This window comes from Bubalus bubalis, chromosome 4 (genome assembly GCF_019923935.1).
Source record: "Bubalus bubalis isolate 160015118507 breed Murrah chromosome 4, NDDB_SH_1, whole genome shotgun sequence".
Classification (NCBI taxonomy): Eukaryota; Metazoa; Chordata; class Mammalia; order Artiodactyla; family Bovidae; genus Bubalus; species Bubalus bubalis.
In genome coordinates this window covers 6,202,273-6,220,231 of record NC_059160.1, presented here as the reverse complement: position 1 = coordinate 6,220,231, position 17,959 = coordinate 6,202,273, and the positions used below count along the sequence as shown (strand labels likewise).

The window sequence follows — 17,959 nt, the reverse complement described above, 5'->3', positions numbered from 1 at the left end:
GGAAAGCAAAGAAAAATGGAGTTGACACAACTGATAATCTTATTACCTAAAGTATACTATTAATAAAGACTGATATGAAGACTGAGGATTCAATTCTACTGCACAAAGAAGTTGTCAAAGATGAATATCCAGGAAAGAAGACAGCTGGGGCACAGACAGGAGTGCATACAGAAGCCCTCTCTGCTAAAGCAGGCCACGTGGCTAGTGAAAAGCCTGTGCAGAGCCCCTGACCTTCTCCTGTCTCCCAGTCATCCGCCGAGGAAGCCTGCACTGCAGCTACAGGAGAGCAGACTCCTGAGTCTGCCTGGCCCCAGAGTGACTGTGTAGACTTGCGCCCCAGTGCCCCACAAGCAACCTGCAGAGCAAGCAAGGAAGACATTTTGTTATGTGAACCTCTGAGATTCAGAGTTAGCTTGTTACCGTAGCTTATCCTAGCTAAATCTACTCCTATAAATTAACATGTAGGGGAAAAGTACAACCTTCCTTTAAAAACAGAAGTAACTGGACTCCCCTGGTGGTTCAATGGTTGAGAATCTGCCTGTCAATGCAGGGGACACAGGTTCGATCCCTGGTGCTGGAAGATTCCACGTGCCACGAGGCAACTAAGCCTGTCCATCACAACAGCTGAGCCCGGGCTCTGGAGCCCATGGTCCACAAGAGAAGCCACTACAGTGAGATGCCCGGGCATCACCACTAGAGTAGCTTCCACTCGCCGCAACTGAAGAAGCCCGCATGCGGCAACAAAGACCTGGCACAGCCAGAAATAAACAAACAAAAACAACTGCTTTTAAAAATGGAAATAACTTGAGAAAATTAAAATGATAACCCCAGTGGGGCCACAGAAAAATAGGAATGAACTCTAACATTGCTGACAGACTTCATGGAAAAATCTGGAAACAGAACAAGGCAGATGACAGTTACTAACCTCTGACCCTGTGGGCCCACTCTGGGGAATATGACCCAACCAAATAAATTCAAAGAAAAAAGAACTTGAACAAAATGTTCATCCCAGTAATATTTATAACAGCAGAGACTGGAGAACAAGTCAAATGCTCACAAACTGAGACATCAGTGACTTGACAGAGTGGACACTACACAGCCATTATAAAAGAGAAGCAAGGGAACCACTTTATATCCAAAATTGGGCATAAGCAAAAAATAAAATAGTGGACAGACCTTTATTACACACAAACGTTCAAAGGCAAGGATTATGTATTTTCTTCTTTGTAACCCCAGTGCTTAGCATGAAGTAGACACTCAAATATTTGCTAAATGACTGGATGTCTGACCAGAAAGTAACCATGTCGGGGTTACTTTGGAGGAGACTCTGGAGATGAAGTTGTGTGCTCCTTATTTCTGTAACATGATTTCAGTGTGTACATTTTAAGATGCATATATCTGAATTAGCAAAAGGGAAACAACATTCTTCTTTCATGTAATAAAGCTAGTTTAACGTTTCAAGGGCATGGGTCATGACTTCACCCAAAGAAAAACTCACTAACAGTTAACTCACCCCAGGTTTCCTCACATGAATGGGGAGGAGGCTGGAGCCATTCACAGATCTGTCCCACTCACCCTCCTGACACTTGGTTTTCCCTTCTCCACAATGCGGGGGTGCGCTAAAGGATAAGGGTCTTTGCAGTTCTGGTTTCAACCATTCCAAATGGAAAGGGGGGACAAACCATGGTTACTAGAATCTCAGGAAAGTAGCTATCATCTGTGATTAAACACATTCAACAGATGTGGCTTCTTCTGTCCCCAAAATGTAAGCATCCTGTGATGATCATCCAGGCAGTCCCACTCAACAAAGACAGGTTTTACACCTCCAAAGAACAAGTGCTCATTGATCTGCCACCATGTCAACCCGGCAAGGAGCCCCAGTGACACTACAGCACGTAAAGCTGCCTGCCAAAGACTGAAGCAGTGTTATTCTAACATAACCTTAGAATGCCTTCACACAAGTGGCATCTCACACACACACACACACACACACACACACACCCTTCCTGGAAATTCGCTGCTCCTCTCTCATGTCCGGCTGGTGGTCAGGGGCAGGGAGCAAGCACAAGAGGATGCACTGGCCCATCACTGCCACGGCCTCCCCATTCACATCAGGTGTCCTCAGCCTAACAGAGTACCTGACAACTGGCAGATGGTAACAGACACAAGAGACATGTATGACAAAGTTACAGGGAACTGGGCTATGGATTCAGGCACTTCATGTTCTCTTTATTCCTTGAAATTCTCTGTGCAGCACCACCTCTCCTTTGCCAGTCTTTGAGGAGCACCGCCAGAGACAGTTATTAAGCTTTTTACCTAACTTGCTGAACAGTCCTTTTCTCAGTGAGAAGCTCCCGCCCAGTCGGATACTTCTTCCTTGAGCTGCAAGGTTTCCACCTCAAGAGACATAATCAAACACTAAAGAAGAAAAGTCAGATGAGACAGAAAGACTCTTCTGGCAAAAGTCAAAGGAAAAAGTATAGAATGGGTCAGGAGGTTGCCCTTTGTTCAGACAAGAAAATGGGGGTATTCAACACGGGCAGATGTGATAGGGAAAGAGGGGGAGAGAAATGCTGACCACTGAGAGCGGGCACTTATGGGGGTGCCCTCCGAGCTCTGTTAAAGCAGGTTCCCAAGATTCGACAAAGGACATTATTAACAACATGCGTGAGTCACAGTGGCCCCAGGTCAAGCACTTCAGCTTCTTTCAAGCCCTCCACTCTGAGGCGGCCCCTTTTAGAAGCAGACTTCCTGTCACACAAAGGGCCTCTGTGGGCAGTTCCTCGGCCTCTTTTCCTGTGCAGCGGCACTTTTGGAGGCTCTTCCCCCCTTCAAAGTCTGACTGAGTGCTGAGCACTCTAGAGGGGCTGCAGCTCGGCTGAAGGGGTGACACTCACCCACCCTGCAAACTAGACACAGAGAGAGAATACCACCAAAGAACATGGCACCCCTGGATGCATACATCTAGAACTGAAAACTAGCCTCTGAAATCTGCATCAGTGATGCTTCACAAACACACAGGGGTAATCCCTTGATGGCTTCGTCACCTCAGGCAAAAAACTCAAGAGGTCTGTGATTGGCATGGCCCATTTGCAAAATGGAAAAAAGGAATCCAATCTGCCTTAGCAGTTACGCAGATCAAATGACATTTGTCCTGGGCCTGGCACAGCGCCAGTATGGGGGCCTCCAGGGTGATGGTGACCATGGGCTATCCTCAGTCAAACAAGCCAGGCGCCATCACTGAGGCATTCTCCTTCCCAAGGGAAGCTTGAAGGACACTTGAACCTCCTCCTCAAACACAGAGCCAGGGCCTAGGGGAGAACACGCTATGGGAACAGGAGGGCTCATAATGGGCCTATGGGGCTGACACTTCAGTGGGAATTCATCAGCTGGAGAAGCAAGGAGGGGCATTCCAGGAGAGGGAACTGCATGGCAAAGAGAAGGTGGGATAAACCAGTACAGTGGAGGCTCACACAGATCTTGATGGCAAGCCCTGGGAAGTGGCTATGGCTTTTAAGGAAAGAGGAAAGAGAATTTACAAGGGCCAGGGTGCTGATGGTCATGCCATCAGCCTGAGTCACTCATTATGCTGCAAGAAGAGTGACTTCTGCTCTGTCCACCCATCAGCCTTAAAAAGTAGCACCTCCTGAAAAGAGCTTGTCATGAGAAGGCTAGGAAACCATTGACAAGACTTCACACCCATCAGAGCTCTGTCAGGAAATGAACTGTTCAAGTACTTCTCAAGCCGTGCTGTAAATATGTGCTGTTGAAGTTTAAAAAAAAAAAAAGTCATGTAACCACAAAAGGGTTTGGGTTTAATTTTGTAGCTATTATGCACCTAACTATGGGGACACTTTCTCAAGACACTATTTTTTTTGTTCAAATGTACAAGCTGGAGCCAAAGCATTCTGTTCTAAGGAAGGAAAGACACAGGGCCAGTGTGGACCTCAAGTGATAAACTGACAACTGCATTCTAACTTGACGATGATTTTATTTTTTAACAAGTTCCCATAACCTGACAGAGAAGGCAGTGGCACCCCACTCCAGTACTCTTGCCTGGAAAATCCTATGGACTGAGGAGCCTGGTAGGCTGCAGTCCATGGGGTCTCGAAGAGTTGGACATGACTCAGTGACTTCACTTTCACTTTTCACTTTCATGCATTGGAGAAGGAAATGGCAACCCACCCCGGTGTTCTTGCCTGGAGAATCCCAGGGACAGGGGAACCTGGTGGGCTGCCGTGTATGGGGTCACACAGAGTCCGACATGACTGAAGCGACTTAGCAGCAGCAGCATAACCTGAAGGACTATCCAGTAATTTGGAAAAAAGAGCAGGGAACCCACTTATCCAGCAACAATCTGAAGCTAATGAGATAAATAGTTTCCCTTACGTGGGGAAGAGAGAGCAGGGCTCGTACTAGCAGTGGGTGCTATGACAGGGGCAAGCTTTAACTTCTAAGCCTCATTCTTCTCACCTGGAAATGAGCATAAACATGGCTGATCTACTTCAGTGGGAAGTAAGGAGAAATTTAAATACCACCTTATATGTGAGTGCCTGCCCACACGAGGCACTCAGCAAATGTCCCTCCCTGCCGCCTGTCCCTAGTACAACTTCTCAGGTCCCTGGATCTCGCTGGCCTTGCCCCACCCGGGGGCGCGGATATCACTTGAGCAAGCGGATATACATGCCCATTCCTCAGTTGTGTCACTGAAAACTCTAGGAACGTAAAACAAAAATCTGCAATGTTAAGCCATTTATATATGTATATACACATGTTTTTATGATGTTATCTGCCTAATAAAACACTTCCAGTTACCAGTTTACAAAGCAGAAAAATGACTGGAACTTCTGTTTATGATAAAATGCCTAATTACTATGCAAGCATACCTCAGAGATCTTGCAAGTTTGGCTCCAGACCACCTCAATAAAGTAAATACTGCAATAAAGTAAATCACACAAAGTTTTGGGCTTCCCAGTGCATGTAAAAGTTAGGTTTACCCTGTAGTGTATTAAGTGTACAACATATAGCATCATGTCTAAAAAACAATGTACCTTAATCTTAAAGTCCTTTATTGCTAAAAAATACTAACCATTATCTGAGCCTTCAGTGACTTGTAATCTTTTGGCAATAAGTAACATCAAAGATCAGTGATCACAGGACTTCCCTGGTGGTCCAGAGGTTAAGAGATCACCTGCTAATGTAGGGAACACAGGTTTGATCCCTGGTCCAGGAGGATCCCACATGCCACAGAGCAACTAAGCCCACGAGCCACAACTACTGAACCTGTGCACACTAGAGCCGATGCTCCCCAACAAGAGAAGCCACTGCAGCGAGAAGCCTGCAATCAGAGGAGCCCCAACTTGACGCCACTAGAGAAAGCCCACATGCAGCAATGGAGACCCAATGCAGCCATAAATTAATTTTAAAAAGGCATGCACACACACACGCATGCACACACAGAAGAACTGTAGCAAACAGAAGGCACAGGAATAAGAAAGGCCACATCTCTTCGGGTGTACTTCTATTCAAACTGTACTGGAGGACTAGCCAAAACAACAAGAAAAGTAAGAAAACAGTATAAGAATTAGAAAAGAAGAATGAAAACATTATTTGTAGAGGATACTGTTTTAGCAAGGTGGATAGACCCTAATGATAACCGTCTAGATGGACAGCCTCAACTATGCCTTAAGGGCTGTCGCATTAAGGACAATGCTGGGGGCTCTGCGCATGTGGTTTCATTCCACAGGAAAGAAAGCATCATAATCTTTATTGTACAGAAGAAACCGAGAGTCAGAGAGGTTAAATATCTTGCTCAGAGCCACAGGGCAAGTAAATGGTTAGTTTTGAAACTGAGTCTATCTGTCCCCAAAGCTTAGCCACTCCACCTGCCGCAGGATGATAGACAAACGCCAGCAGCATGTGATAAGGACCATCTGCGCTCTCACAGGGGCGCATACGGTGGGTGGTCACAAGGACTGGAGTGTAATGAGGAGATTAACCTGAAGAAAGCCAGTGAAGGGCGCCTGAGCTAGGTCTGAAGTGTGCAGGAGAATGCACGGACAGTGAGCGGTATTCTGGAGAGAGAGAGAGGTTAAAAGGTATGAAAGAATGGAGAATGTGGTGGCAGGGGAGCAAACAGGGAGGAGCTGAATACAAGGCAAGACAGGTACCACTAGGCCCAGGGGCTTGAAGGTCACACTGGGAATCTGAAAAGTTATGAGAAGGGACCTGACCAAAAGCCCGTCAAAGAAAGTTCCCTTGGACAGAAAGCAGAGAACAGATCATCAAGCCTGTAGAGCTGGGCCGTCCAGTATGGCAGCCACTAGCAACTGAAGCCTTAAAATGCAGCTGGTGCAACTGGGGATTGACTTTCTTGTATTTACTTTTAATTCATTTTAATACAAATAGCCACACATGATTACCAACTACCATATTGGATGGTGCTGCTCCTAGAGATTGGAGACTGGAGAAGGACAAAGGGTTAGGAGACCAAGAAAGAGGACTGATATTCAAGAGAAGAATAGATGAAGTTGGCATTGCTCATCTGTAAAATGGAATCCAATCTGCTTTAGCGGTTGTGCAGATCAAATGACATTTGTCCTGGGCCTGGCACAGCACCAGCATGGGGGCCTCCAGGGTGATGGCGACCTCTGAATGGGGGGCAGAAGGGAACAAGGATTAAAAGTGCCTGATTTTGAGAATGGGGATACAAGTAGACGGATGGCTGAGTCCCTTTGCTGTTCACCTGAAACTATCACAACATGGTTAATCAGCTTTGTTGAAAGTGTTAGTTGCTGAACAGTGCCTGACTGTGACCCCATGGACTGTAGCCCACCAGGCTCCTTGGTCCATGGCATTTCCCAGGCAAGAATACTGGAGTGGGTTGCCATGCCCTCCTCCAGGGGATCTTCCCGATCAGGGATGGAACTTGGGTCTCCTGCATTGCAGGCAGATTCATTACTGTCTGAGCCACCAAGGAAGCTCTAATACAAAATAAAAAGTTCAAAAGGGAAAAAAAGGAAGGAGAACCCTTAAAAATATATATTCTTGATTTTGGAGGCAAGGTAGCTGGTGGTGCCACAAAGAGAAAAAGAAAATTCAGACGAACGGGGTTAGGATGGAAAACACTGGCCCGGGCCTGATAAACCTGAGGTTATCAGGTTTATCGAAGCCTGCTGTGTACATACTACCATCAGCCACATCCAACTCCTGAACACAGCATGTTCTCTCAGACCTCCTTGCCTTCGAGTATGTATTTCCCTCTGCTTCTCTCATCCACCTGACAAATCTCTCTCTCAAAACATACCACCAAACTGAGGTTTTCCCTGACCTCCCCCATTCTTCACAGCAGATAAGGTACCACTGTGAGGAGACTCCTCACCCTGGAGTTTAGAAGTCTCTTTACCTGTCTGGACTGGGGCTTCTTGGGGGCAAGAACTCAATCTGAACCATCACGGATCCCAGGGCCTACCAGCACCATGCCTGACACAAACTGAGCACACAACAAACTCTGCCAAGCAGGTAAGCTGAACACATGCGTGCCTGAAACAAGTGATCCAGCCAACCAGCATTCAGATGGACTGTCCCTCCAGGTAGTGGCCTAACGGAGGCTGGAAATAAGCAGAGAGCTGGCTCAGGTGCCTGCACAGCTATTAACAAAAGTAGTCAGGTGCTGAACAAGCAGAGTTACATAAGCCTCACATCATGACTTTTCATCATTATGACAACCTTTGCCCATCCCAAATTCAAACTCTTCAGCCTTACAAGTCTACTGGATGTGCCGAAGATACATTAATGCCTTAGAAGTTAACATTAAATATGCAATGATTTTGCCTCAAAACAAAAAAGTGGTCCTGAGACTTCTCTGCATGGCCTTGTGGTCTTGATGTGTAACATTCCTCCTGCATAATAAGGGTCGAGAATAAAGTGAACCTGAACTGAACACCCTCAGTTGCTAAATTAACAAAATGTTCTGTTTTCCAAGTCAACAGATACTAGGTCATCAATCCACTGTGCCCTGCGCTATGTTTCCCTTTTGTGTCAGCTGATAACAGAAAAGAACCACAAAGAGATCGCTTCATTGTCTCCATATTGCCCTGGGCTTCATTGAGTTTGCTAAACAAGCACTACTAATGTGTTAGGAATGTGAGAATCAAAGGGAATTCCAAATTGGTAAGCTCAACATTTTAGCCCTGTTAATTTCATCAATAACATCTTGCCAGATAAGCATTTTCCTGCAAAATCATTCTCCCTGATCTCCTTCAAGGACTGCAGAACAAATCTCCATGGGAAACAAGATGGTATAAAATGTGTAGCACAGCCTTCACGTTATCAGTAAGAAATTTTAATTACATACTATTGTGATGGCCACGGGCACACATTTCAAATTCAAGACACCTTCTGTCGGATTCTTTAAGTTATCCAAAAATAGAACATTAAGCTTGTGAGTCTACATAGAGATTCATGTCTTATGATTCATGTATGACAGTCTAATGAGGGGAAAAAAAAAAAATTAGGCCAGATTCCCAGGGCTGTTGGAGATGCTAGACACCTAGTCTGTCACTTGACATCAAGGCAGAACTGAGGTGCAAACACATTAGACCAGCTCAGTGAAACACAACTCCAGTGCCTTCAATCTCTATGGGAAGGAGACCGCTGCAACCCTTTCATTCATTCACTCGTTCATTCAAATTAATGGCCCATATTTTCCATTGATACTATCCATCCCCAACCCCAACACACACACAGTTCTCTTCACGTGCCTCTAGTGCCTGGGATCTACTTGGGCTACCAGAAGTTTCTTCAACGCCTCAGAGGAGATTCTAAGGCCACAACTAGAAGCAGGTCTGAAGAGAAGCCTCAAGCAGAGAAGTGAAGACGGCCCAGACAACCCAACCTCTCACACCCTCTGGGACTTCTGGGCCAAGAACAGCCTCAGGGGCTACCTTTAAAGCCCTCCTCAGGCTGCAGCAAAGCCAGCACCCCGTATCCCCTTTCACGTCTTTAAACTCCACAAGCAGAATCGGAATTTACCCTACTGTAGGCAATAGTTAGGGGCAAGGAGGAATGTCAAATATTACTTTTTACTGACTAGGATCGTTATATATTAATTACATGTTTTGAGCGCCGAAAAATTGACGCTTTTGAACTGTGGTGTTGGAGAAGACTCTTGAGAGTCCCTTGGACTGCAAGGAGATCCAACCAGTCCATTCTGAAGGAGATCAGCCCTCGGATTTCTTTGGAGGGAATGATGCTAAAGCTGAAACTCCAGTACTTTGGCCACCTCATGCGAAGAGTTGACTCATTGGAAAAGACTCTGATGCTGGGAGGGATTGGGGGCAGGAGAAGAAGGGGACGACAGAGGATGAGATGGCTGGATGGCATCATGGACTCGATGGACGTGAGTCTGAGTGAACTCTGGGAGTTGGTGATGGACAGGGAGGCCTGGCGTGCTGCGATTCATGGGGTCGCAAAGAGTCGGACACGACTAAGCGACTGAACTGAACTGATACATGTATAATTATATATATATACACACACATCAAGAAGGCCAATTACATATTAAGAAAAGGAAGCCATTTAAGATATTCTATATTTAATATGTACTAAAATGTAACAGTCCCAAAGAAAGGCAATGCCAAAGAATGCTCAAACTACCCCACAATTGCACTCATCTCACACGCTAGTAAAGTAATGCTCAAAATTCTCCAAGCCAGGCTTCAGCAATACGTGAACCGTGAACTTCCTGATGTTCAAGCTGGTTTTAGAAAAGGCAGAGGAACCAGAGATCAAATTGCCAACATCTGCTGGATCATGGAAAAAGCAAGAGAGTTCCAGAAAAACATCTATCTCTGCTTTATTGACTATGCCAAAGCCTTTGACTGTGTGGATCACAATAAACTGTGGAAAATTCTGAAAGAGATGGGAATACCAGACCACCTGATCTGCCTCTTGAGAAATCTGTATGCAGGTCAGGAAGCAACAGTTACAACTGGACACGGAACAACAGACTGGTTTCAAATAGGAAAAGGAGTTCGTCAAGGCTGTATATTGTCACCCTGTTTATTTAACTTATATGCAGAGTACACATTCGTGAGAAACGCTGGACTGGAAGAAACACAAGCTGGAATCAAGATTGCCGGGAGAAATCTCAATCACCTCAGATATGCAGATGACACCACCCTTATGGCAGAAAGTGAAGAGGAACTAAAAAGCCTCTTGATGAAAGTGAAAGTGGAGAGTGAACAAGTTGGCTTAAAGCTCAACATTCAGAAGATCATGGCATCCGGTCCCATTACTTCATGGGAAAGAGATGGGGAAACAGTGGAAACAGTGTCAGACTTTCTTTTTCTGGGCTCCAAAATCACTGCAGATGGTGACTGCAGCCATGAAATTAAAAGACGCTTACTCCTTGGAAGGAAAGTTATGACCAACCTAGATAGCATATTCAAAAGCAGAGACATTACTTTGCCAACAAAGGTTCGTCTAGTCAAGGCTATGGTTTTTCCTGTGGTCATGTATGGATGTGAGAGTTGGACTGTGAAGAAGGCTGAGCACCGAAGAATTGATGCTTTTGAAGTGTGGTGTTGGAGAAGACTCTTGAGAGTCCCTTGGACTGCAAGGAGATCCAACCAGTCCATTCTGAAGGAGATCAGCCCTCGGATTCCTTTGGAGGGAATGATGCTAAAGCTGAAACTCCAGTACTTTGGCCACCTCATGTGAAGAGCTGACTCACTGGAAAAGACTCTGATGCTGGGAGGGATTGGGGGCAGGAGGAGAAGGGGACGACAGAGGATGAGATGGCGGGATGGCATCATGGACTCGATGGACGTGAGTCTGAGTGAACTCCGGGAGTTGGTGATGGACAGGGAGGCCTGGCGTGCGGCGATTCATGGGGTCGCAAAGAGTCGGACAGGACTGAGCGACTGAACTGAACTGAACTGAAAATGTAACAGTACATATAAAATGCGAAGTGGGGAAGAAAGGTAACTAAATTATGGGAGAAGTGAACTAAACCACTCCCTGAAGCAGGCTTCACCCTTTCTTTAACCCCCGCGGTGTGGTCATCTGGCTCAGCAACTGCAAGCCGCAGCTTCTTCAGGACAGTGACAAAAAGATGGCTACCAGAACACAAGGGAAGACACAGCCCTGACCTAATACAGAAAAACAGTGCTCATGTAACTTACTTCATTCCCAGGTTTTATAAATTAAGATAGGTATAAAGCTATCGACTACCATTTCAAGTACAGTTAAAATATTTATGAAAATGCCTATTTCCCTATAGTGTTTTTGTTTCAGAAATTCTCCGTAACATATACTCTAAATACTTCAGAAAATACAAATAAGTGCTATTCTGTAACCTCTCCAGGGCATCTTAAGGTGACTCTGGGCAGAGTGGGAGCCACATCAAGGGCTGAGAACAGTCACACACTGTTCTCACTATGCCTCTATTTGCATCTAATTCCCATACTTGAATTTCAGAGGATCCAAATTCAATATTTAGGAGAGACTATTTTTAAATGTTTCTGGAAGGTTGTGGGTAAATTTCATCTTTATAAATTCAATCATTACCCCACTTTACTTATGATTTAATGTATTGTTTTAAAGTGTATCTATTCCAAAACCCAGTTACTCCAGGCTGAGAGGCAGCAAGACAGAGCTGTCAGTATTCCTTCCCAGGGGCCATAAAGTTCCCCTCGAGTTCAGGGTTCTCCTTTCACATCCTGAAGAATCCTCTTTTCAAAGAAGAATCATGTACTTCAGTCAGTTTCTTTAAATTAATTATGATGTTATTAAGTTTGGATTTCTCATCTAGCAGATAATCATATAATGAGGTTTTCTTATAACAGTATCAATTGAGTAAGACCTAGTTTAGGGGAGAGGAAGAAAAACTTTATAAAATAGAGAACTCTTTGTTTTTAAGAAAAATCTCTCAGAGGGAATAATGTCAACACTGTGCTGGAGGTAATGCATTGCGCACCTATGCCAAACGGTACTCAGGGAAATTGTTGAATAAAAGCTGAGTATTTGAAAATAGACTCATCAGAGGAAAAAAGTCAGCACTGGCCAATTTATCTTGATATAATATACGGAGAAAGCAAATAAAGGAAAGGCCAATGGCCCAGAAATTGGGAGACCTAGGGTCCAGACTCACTCAGCCACCAACAAGCCAAGTGACCTTGAACAAGTCAGCAGGGCATTTCATCTCTTGGTCTTAATTCCTTGTTTAAAAAAATAAAGGGGCCTGACTGTGACGACTTCAAGAGCTATTACAACTCTAAAGATCATGTTCCCACTTTTTAATTATGCCACCTCCTAAATAATAGAATTATATGGGTGAGCAAAACAGAAGACTAACAATGTATGGGAGGGGAGCTCATTTTTACTACTGGCATAAATCTCAGGCCTCTAAGACATGCTTCGTTTTGAAGCTAGGATACTTGTTTATTATTTTCATAAATGCAGCATTAAAATTCACCTAGAATTAGGTAAGATATCACATTATGAAGACAGAAGGGTTTTGAGGAGATATTCTAAGAGCAAGGGTGAAACCTGATCAAGGTCTGAGAGAAATATATGTTGGGTGGGGGAGGATTCTAGAAAATAGGAAATATGCAATCCTGAAAGTATTAGAAATACATACCTCACACTAGGAATGACCTAACAAGAAGACGTGCTTCTCTGCACGGCACAGACTGCACTAACATGGCACTATTTGGAGAACAGAGGACACCACCTTTCTAATGTTCACAGCAATAGGTAACCCAAGAAATACATTCACTTAGTGATGAATCACTTAGGTATCAGGAATTAAAAAAAAAAATCTTCTAACTAGAATTACAGTACTGCATAAACAAAGGAAAGAGAGAGGGGGTCAATACGTTTTAATTCCAGAATATGACTTCCAAGATAAGAAACAAATATGTATGTAAAGCTGCTCAGCTATTGAAACCATAAAACTTTAACATTTTACTATCCAATAAAAATGAAAACAAAGTGTCCAGTGATAGCAATGGATGGGGACGAGGGCATAGGGTCCAGCTGAGAAGAAAATTAAGAACTGATGAGGAGAAAGATGGAGGAGGGACCTTGGAGCAAGCCACAAGCTGATGGGATTCTGGAAAAGACGGTCATGAAACAGCAATTACAGTCAACTGGAAAAGCTAATTTGTTCATTTTCTCTCACACATCCCAGTTACATGTTTGCAGATTAGATTTGGCTGTTAAGAAAGGAAATGGCAGCATGTGATAAACATAATGCCTGACAGTAGGGGGGAAAAAACCAACTGTTTATTAACAGCTAATTCAAGTAATTCATTCAGCTACTCAGTAAGAAAAACATACAGCTAGAGGTATGCAAGCTTTCTAAAACATGCAAAAGTTTTTAATTTACTCTTTAATTATTATTTATTATTTAATCTATTTTGAAATGAAGCATGCACATATGTTCTAAAACCAGAGTAGAAATTATAAAGCATAGACCTTCATTTAGTTTCGGTCAAAATGTATTCATCAAGAAAATAAAACATTTACTCTGACATTTTCTCAAAGTGTTTTGGATAGAACACTCCACACTCTTCAGCTGATATTGAACTGCGTAAGCATTTCCATTAAGAAGCTCTAAACAAGGTGTGCTTAAAAGTAAGAGTTCTGGTACATCAATCACTCAGGAAAAAAAAAAAAGATCAATGAAAATTTTACTTTCAAAAGGTCTCTCTTAAAGGAAAAGCAGGTTCTAAATAGCACACTCACGTTTTCTTGTCGAAGGCAGGAGCTTCAACTGCATAACTTTGCAGATCCGCTTCCGTACCTGCCTCCTCCGACCCTGCTGGTATGTCTGACCTCGGCTCCCAGCAGAATTCTCCCAGCACATTTCATCATTTCCTGTTGGCTGCTGACTCCTTGCAGCCGCGATAAGGCCATTCCCCTTCGATGCTGCATTCACCCTACAGGCACCAGGTTCCCAGACCGCTGCTGTGAGCCTGCTAGCACCATCATAGCAGAGCTTCCTTTTTTTTTTTTTTTTCAGAAAGTAGAAATCTCGGTATTCATGGAAAATCAGAGAGACGGAGAACAAAAGTCATATCATCCCCCCCCAAATCAACTTGCGTATGAACTAACTTATACTGTATGTGATCGTCTTGGAATCTCTTCCTGTATTCAGGATCCTTCCACTTACAAGGTCAAAAAGACCCACTCCGTATCTCAGGAGCCACGAGTTAATGTGACAGGGATTTATGCGCATGGCATAATCTTCCATTTCCCCTACATGTAGAACGCCACTTCTCTCTGCGCCTCCACACGTTAGGGCACAGCAGTGTGACCGGGGGCCACGCAGGGAAACCGGGCGTGGGCTCAGGCTGCACACAGGCGGGGGCCCCGACCTCAGCAGCACGGCTGCCTCCCAGGAACCAGGGCACTCAGACACGCAAGTGTAATTCCCTAGAAGTCAACATCAAACACAAAGCACCTTACTTCCGAGAGTTTGACAAAGAACTGAAAGTGAAGGAAGAAAAGAAAAATATAACTTGAGGTGAGAAGGAAGAGGTCCTGTCTCATTTAAAAATGTATGTGCCCACAAGAACATCCTGTATAATTCTTGTGAGATAAAGAGGCGGCACGACTCTGCCGAGTGACAGGGCAGAGGGGAAAGGAAGAGGTCACCAGGAACGCTCTGAGCAACACTCTGATTTTTGAGCTGTTATGGGTGTGATGACTTGTGAAAATCCATTGGTATACACACTTATAATTTGTGCACTTTTATGTGTACATATATATTTATACCTGAATAAAAAGTGTTTTAAAAAACCTATGCAACAACATCAAAAATATAAACACTACAGGAAAGAGAAGATTCAAAGTAATCCGTAAAAAGAGACAAAAACAAATCCTTCAAGGGCTCAGTGTCCCTAAAATATTTTCTCAGAAAATATGTAATTGACCAAAGAATATACAAGGGAAAATTATGCTAAGTGGATATACATTACTACCCATTTTCATTCAAAAATGTTTAGTTAAAAACAGACATCTAAGTCTGACCTTATAACACAGAACAGAATTGGTTAAAAATCTCTTCCCAAAATCTCATGTTTAGAAAGTCCTTAATGGAAAAACACCAATAAAGCAAAGACAGTATCAACAATAGCCTCAATTATTTAACATACGATAATAATTCACACTACTCAGAAAACTATACCACCTTCCCCTCACCCTCCCCACACAACAACAACAAAAGAGAAGCACTGACTTAAAAAATTCAGTCGAAAAGTTGACAGTTATGTGACATCTCGTTTACTGATGTAAATATTCCATTTCTCAGAAGTCAACCCAACACAGATTTCACTGTGCTCTGCAGCCAGCTGAGTTAGGTCAATTACACCCTTACAAAGGTATGCACACCAGAGTAGCACCCTCTGGTCTGCAGGGAGGCTGGCCACTTCATCACGGGGTTTGCTGGGGGTCAGGCAGCATCAGGAACTGAGGGTTTAATGCCCTTCATGTCCAGTGATGGACATGAAGGCTGGATAAGGCTGAGCAAGATGAAAAATGTTTCTAGAAATGATTTCAGCATACTTGACCACACCAAGATAGGCTTTCTAAAACTAATGGCAGTTGTTTCAGAGCATGTGCAGCTAAGTTTAGGCAGCATAAAACCCTGGTCACCAAAGCCCTTTTCTGGGGATATTTTCTTCCACTAAGAAGCATAAGTACTTGAGTTTCAGCAAAGCAAGCCGACTGTGTACCTTGCCTTGCTATCAAGTAGCATGACAGAATTCTCTTCTTTGTCCCAGAGCCCCACGTAGCACTCTTGGCTAGAGGGGCAATCATAGCAAAATTTAAAAGCCTCATCCTCTTTATTTTTGTAAATCCAACAAACACTGGCTGCTCAATAAGCATTTATACACTGCTTACTTTATGTGTGGTTAATCATGAAAATAGCCCTATGAGGGTAACCGTTGTTGTCGCTGTTCAGTCGCCCAGTCGTATCCGACTCTCTGTGACCCCATGGACTGCAGCATGCCAGGCTTCCCTGTCCTTCACCATCTCCCGGAGTTTACCTAAAATTCACGTCCATTGAATCAGTGATGCCATCCAACCATCTCATCCTCTGTTGCCCTTTTCTCCTTCTGCCTCATTTTCCTCCATTTTCCAGGTGGGATAACTGAGGCACAGAGAGCTTACGCTACATACCCTGTGCCCTGGAGCTGACACATGGCAGGGCAGGAATGAACCCCAGGGGTCAGCCTCCAGAGTCCATTTGTTACCCACTGCACACACTGCCTCTCCATCTCGGCTTCCCCAAAGGATCAGAACTGGGTCCTGGCTACAGCTGCTGCTTAGTGCAAATTTCATAGGAACCGAGTAAGAACACTGATAGCAGCAGGACTATGAGGTAATGAGACCAGCTCTCCAGTGTGGCCAGAGAACTCTCTCCCTCCCCACAGCTCCGGCCACCCTGCACCAGCGGCTTCCTTGCAGGAGGGAAGCTCTCCCAGTCCTCTGGCAGCTCCCCCATCCTGGGGCAGGGTGCAGCTCTTTGAACTGGTGCTGGGACAGAAACACTGCTCCAGGAAAACCCACTGCTAACCTCCAGCACATGGTGCCTAAACTGGTATTTCCAGTTCCAATCTCGTTTGTCACCAGACTTAAAACCATTGGGCATTCATTCAACAAACATTAGCGCCATGCACAGTGCTTAGGGCCTCGGGGCCCCATAACTGAAAAGCCGAGGTCCCTGCCCTGCATTGCTCACAGCGTATGGGCAGGACAGAAGTATAAATAACTAAAATGGCACGAGCTGATAAATGCTGGAACCAGCGTGCCTCAAGGGCTGAGGGATCAGTGTGAAGGGAGCAGTGACCCAGTGGGAAGACTTCATGAAGCAGGGAACATGAGTGGGTTATCCAAGAGCTTATCATCAACCTACTCAAACCATGTGGATTAAAGCAGAAAAAAATTCAGAAGCAGAGAGTCCAGCAAATTAGCTGACCTCTGCCATTGTGAACAACCACATCAGCAGGGGGATTCAAGTGAACAGTCATTAACTGAGCACAGCTCACAGACATCAGAACATCTGACCATGCTACCTCTTCCACCTGATACCCCTGCTATATGACTGTCACATGCTGAAAATGGCTGCGCCTGCCAAGCTCTTTTAAAAGACTCCATAACATAGGTACCTCTGCTGCTGCTGCTAAGTCGCTTCAGTCGTGTCCAACTCTGTGTGACCCCATGCCTTCTCCATAGGTACCTCTAGTCCCTTTTTATCAGAGAAAGCAATGGCACCCCACTCTAGTACTCTTGCCTGGAAAATCCCATGGACAGAGGAGCCTGGTAGGCTGCAGTCCATGGGGTCGCTAAGGGTCGGACATGACTGAGTGACTTCACTTTCACTTTTCACTTTCATGCATTGGAGAAGGAAATGGCAACCCACTCCAGTGTTCTTGCCTGGAGAATCCCAGGGACGGGGGAGCCTGGTGGGCTGCCGTCTATGGGGTCGCACAGAGTCGGACACGACTGAAGCAACTTAGCAGCAGCAGCAGTCCCTTTTTATGGCGAGGAAACCACCACAGAGATGTTAATCAATTTGCCCAGCTAACAACAGCCAGATGGGGATTCAAACTCAGGTTCACCTGACACTTTGAAGTCCATCCCCTTCCAACCACACTCATACACACACCCCTACCCCACCCCATGGAACTAGGGCTGTGAAGAAAACTAGGATATTTAGCAACAGGTCACATCATATGCCAAAAGAATAAAATTTCTGTGATGTCAGTTCCCCCCATTCATCAACTGGTCTGTCCTGGCTCTAATACCACACTTTGAAAAATGGTATCCGAGACATAATTCGGATACCATACCATTCAGCCATTTAAAGCATACAACTCAGTGGGTTTCAGTATATTCACAGGTATGGCTACCATTACCCGTGGCTTAGGACAGTTTCATCACCTCA

The 17,959-nt window shown here is 44.7% G+C and overlaps 1 protein-coding gene across 5 annotated transcripts in view; it reads right to left on the bottom strand.

Moving 5' to 3' along the window:
* PACSIN2 (protein kinase C and casein kinase substrate in neurons 2) overlaps positions 1-17,959 on the bottom strand; it is a 114,995-nt gene that overhangs the window by 53,725 nt on the left and 43,311 nt on the right. The window contains exon 1 of one of the 5 annotated variants that reach the window (XM_025282737.3): positions 13,753-13,897. The exons of the other annotated variants lie outside the window; for them this stretch is intronic. The gene's annotated coding sequence lies outside the window, so the exon portion shown is untranslated. Of the gene's footprint in view, positions 1-13,752; positions 13,898-17,959 lie in introns of those variants that run through there. 5 annotated transcript variants of the gene reach the window in all.